The sequence below is a fragment of the Penaeus monodon genome, chromosome 12, assembly GCF_015228065.2.
Source record: "Penaeus monodon isolate SGIC_2016 chromosome 12, NSTDA_Pmon_1, whole genome shotgun sequence".
NCBI classification, from domain to species: Eukaryota; Metazoa; Arthropoda; class Malacostraca; order Decapoda; family Penaeidae; genus Penaeus; species Penaeus monodon.
In genome coordinates, this window is record NC_051397.1 from 9,609,385 (window position 1) to 9,614,384 (window position 5,000).

Genomic DNA, 5,000 nt, shown 5'->3' on the forward strand with positions numbered 1-5,000 from the left:
AGCATTAAGAATTCGTGTGTACGTTTAATTATCAGGATCTATCGAAAGAATCTCTAGTAATTAATAATTATATTGATAGATAGATTGTCTTGATACCTGAGCTTTCATCAGGATCTTGGATAAGAGACCGAGTGTGGAAACACTAAATAGCTTAGATTAACAGTAACATAGATTAAAAAACAAAGAGATTAACAAAAATTATTAGAAACAAAGGTTAAGAGAAATAGAGATTAATAGTAACATTGATTAACAAAAGCAACATTAATATAGAATAACAGAAACACATAGATTAACATAAATTAACAGACATATATTAACAATAACATATATAAGAGAAATACAGAATAAGAAATATAACATATAGACTTAACTATAAGCAGGGGAAAACATTAGTTAATCTTTCTCTAAACTTATGTCATCACTATTTTGAATCAGTATTGGAAATAAGGACAAAGAAATCAGAGAAGTAAACGAAAACCAGACAAAAGAAGAGAGACCAGAAAATATATTGAAAAAGAAAATAAGTAGAAAAAATGAAAGATACATTTACATAAAAAAAAAATCAAGTAAAATAAAAAAAAGTAAAATAAAATAAAAAGTAATAAATAAATAAATAAATAAATAATAAATAAAATAAAATAATAAAAGTACATAAAAAAATGAGAGACACATTTACGAAAAAGAAAAAAAAATCTTATATGTATATACACTTAAAAAAACAAATTCAGACAACAATAAAACTATACCCTGAAAGTGAACCCAAAACAGCTTCGAATTCATCGAACTCGAACTGATCCTCGGCTGTGTATCTCGCAACCTTCAGTCACCGGGACGCAAGAAAAGGGAGAGGATCGCCGTTTGTTGTCATGTGATTTAGACCCATTTCTTGCTTTCTTGGCTTTAGGAGAAGGTGGATGGGTTGATGGATTGATAAGGGGAAGGAGAGAGAGAGAGAGAGAGAATGATTGTATTACCTGTTGAAATAAAAAAAACGTTGAATTCAATTAATTATTTAAAGCATATCTCGAAGATTTTGCTTGAACTGCCAGAATTTTCATAGCTATAATGGAAGCTGTCAATCCATGAGTTATAACCGTATGTCTTCGTTTGTGTATTTCATTTGCACACCTGACATGCCACGAACCCTTGCGTATTTTGTTATATACAGGAATATACCTCCTCAACCAAAAACACACACACACACACACACACACACACACACACACACACACACACACACACACACACACACACACACACACACACACACAAACAAACAGAAATAGACACTAACAAATACACACTGACCCCCCCCCCCAACACCCACACACAACCCCCACACCCTTACACACACTACCAAACCCACTCACCCACCCACACACATTAAAGTGTTAGGTGCAAGGGCGTCCCAGCTGTTCCACAAGCAGGTACTCAGTGACAACGAGAGCGCCTGCTTGAGAGGAAGGAAGTCATAATGAGACCAGCAGTTAAGAACCCTTGCAATTTAAGGCATGGGTGCTTTTTCTGCATTTGCAAAGTGCTTTCGGTGACGCTCTCCAAGCACGGGCTAAATGATGGTATCCCTTAGTCATTAACATTGTAAATGTATACACTTTTTAAAACGAAAATCTCCTATTCTCTATTGCAAAAAGTTTCGTTCAATTGCTCCATCTGTGCAACTGGTGTTCAACTTGCAAGCACCTGACTCTCTCTCATTGCAAACTCGTTGTTAAAGGGTTAATTTTCAGCTTTCGTTTGTACTGCTAAGATCAATTAAGAGTTAAGGTTTATTATTATTATTATTATATTGATACCTAAAATGTGGTTATCGTACATATGTAACTGTCGCTTTATCTTCGATCCTGTGGTCTTACCTTTTATAGATGTGCCATTATTTTATTATTATTACAATTATTATTATCATTGTTATTATTATTTTGTTGTTATTATTATTATTATTATTGGTATCATCATCATCATCATCATCGTCATCAATATCATTATCAATATTATCAGTTATTATGATTATTATTTGTTATTATTATCATCTTTATTACTTTTATTGCTATCATCATTATCACTATTATTATCATTGTCATAACTATGATAATTATTATTATTATCATTACTTTAACATCATAATTACTATTACTAATTTGTCATTCCATTTCACTAGGTTCATATCATCGGTTTTTAAACATTTATTTCGACTTTCTATTGCTGCATAGAAAATACGTCGTGTGTGAGATTTATAATCATGCATACTCTTGTTGCAGTGCACATCTCTATGCAACTGCCTGTTGAGTATGTTTTCAGAATCTCACGCTTAATAGGTCTGCAAAACCTATTAAGTCCCAGGGTTTTACTGAACACAACATATATCTATTATTTATTTATTTGTCTATCTGTATATCTATCTATGCATTTATCTGTCTATTTACTTACTTAATATATTTATTCATCTATCCATTTATCATTTATCTGTCTATTTACTCTTAATTGATGTATTTATTCATCTATTTATCATTTATCTGTCTATTTAAACCAGAATATCATGTTTCTCAGTTTTACATGTAATGAAAAATCCACATATTCAGACTTATATTACATGGACCTTTCTGAAGAAATCAATGTGCATTACTGTATTAAAAGTTTATAAACCCCAGTTTTTTATTTTTTCATTTCTTTCTTTCCTTTTTTTTAAACTTCACATCCGAGATGCTCTCTTACAACCGCTTGAATCGAATACCCATAGGGGTGAAAGTCCCGACAGAGAACAAGCTGTTTTGTGCCCTATGGCTCGGCCGAGTCATGGTGAGAGTCGTTAAGTAAATAGAAAACGAGCCGAGACCGCTACCGAAGCCCCGGTCACGTACGGCTCTCGAACCCGGCCGTGAGTACCTCCTGCTTCCCTCCCTCCACTGTCTCTCTTCTTTCCCTCCCTCCTTACTACTCTTCTTTCCCTTACTTCCTTTCCTTCCTCTTGGATCTAGTCAATCTTTCGCTTCTCTTCCTCCCTCACTTCTTTCCTTCCTTTCAATACGTTTCCTTCTTCTCTCGCCTCCCTCCCTCCCCTTTTCTCTTTCCCCTCCCTCCTTTCTCTCTCCCTCCCCCCCTCTCTCTCTCTCCCTCCCTCCCTTCCCCCTCTCCCCTCTCTCTCTCTCTCCCCCTCTCCACTTTCCTCTCTCTCTCTCCCTCTCGCTCCCCTCCTCCCTCTCCCTCCCTTCCTCGGACCTTCTCATCTCTCTCTCCCTTTCCCTCTCCTCTCTCTCCCTCTCCCTCCCTTCCTCCCCCCTCCCCCGTCTCTCCCCCTCTCGCTCTCTCTCTCTCTCTCTCTCTCTCTCTCTCTCTCTCTCTCTCTCTCTCTATATATATATATATATATATATATATATATATATATATCACCTCCCGCAAAGCCATCCCCCCTCATCTCCTAAATGAAAATTACAGGCTTAACAATTTCGAGTTGTGTTATAAGGTTCTCATTCATTTTTATTTTTCTCGATTCTCTCATTCTGTAATGCAATAAAATATACCTAATTCTGGGAATGTGACTATATTGCACTCAATCACACACACACACACACACTCTTAACACACACATTCATACAAATACAGTAAAACAAAGCACATTCTTAGCTAACAAAAACAAATGTAAAAATATAAACACTTGAACTTCCCAGATATTTCACACAGATGATTCATTCTGGCAGCAACTGATATTACTAATGCCATAAGCACTGTGTGGTAACTGCATTTAGGAAAGCATATATCATCCTGATAGTTCTTTGTTATGCAAATAACTACTCATGCTCTATATCTTGACATACATAAACGCATGTGTGTTTGTGTGTGTGTATATGTGTCTGTGTTCGTGTGAATACACATGTCTATCTCTACCTATTTGAGTGTGTGTGTATGCATATGCTTGTGTGCGTGCGTGCATATATATAATAGAGTCAGTGGCATTTTTAAACCTAAGAGAAGCTATACTGGTTTTTGATCTTGCTTGGTGACGCTGAGTGCGAGATCGAATGTCCCGTAATGAAAATACAAATCGGAGAACAAAATCTATTCTGCATTTATATATTGGATAATAGTTTATAGCCAACAATTATACAGAGAATATGATAGGCAGATGTGTTCAGATGTACACGAATTTTTAATTTACCTTCAAAATCTATATCTTAAGCAAACAAGACACCCTAACGCCAATATAATTGAGTTAGGCACCAATCGATTGTGGACACGGACAAGTATCCTCACGTCCTCACCCATATGTGGGTCTTCAGTATCCACTCCCCTCCCGCCCCCTGACAAAGAAAAATAAGAAAAGAAAGTGCGGTCTGGCGGACGACTCCCTTCTGCTGGCGTGTCCGGCTGTGGTGGCTGGTAATAATGCAAACAATGACACAGCACGCACTGTCCGAGGCCCATCTGCTCCTTACTATACCTCTGAATGTAAGTCTCCTCGTAAAAAGGCGACTTTTGCAAACCTGCAATCATATGCTCACGCAAATCCCCCTTTTGGTATATATATATTTAAGTCCCAAGCAGTCACGGGTAAGCTGTTGCAAATGCATGATGAGGCTTAGCGAGCGAAGAGAGAGAGAGAACGGGATGGGCAGAGAGGGTAGGCACGGGTACACGTTATGGTTGGCAGAGGAATGTCTCTCCCACTCCTCTGTACCTTTTCATCATCCCTGCACGTGCCGCCCTGGATGTGCGTGTCACGTGACAGGGGGCTGGCTGAAGGGGAAGCTAATGTTAAAGCATTACAACAACGTACACACACACACAACACTCCGAACGGCCCTGTGAGTTAGCCAGACGATCGAGCCCCCTTGTATCGGCTGTTCGAATGAAATTGCTCAATAATAGTGCATGTTTTTTTTTTCATTAATGCTAGATAGACTTGTAACAACTCATCATCTAAGATATAATCTCTCGCAATTAAAAGCTGATTGTGATTAAATTCGACTAAGTGACAAAGGTGG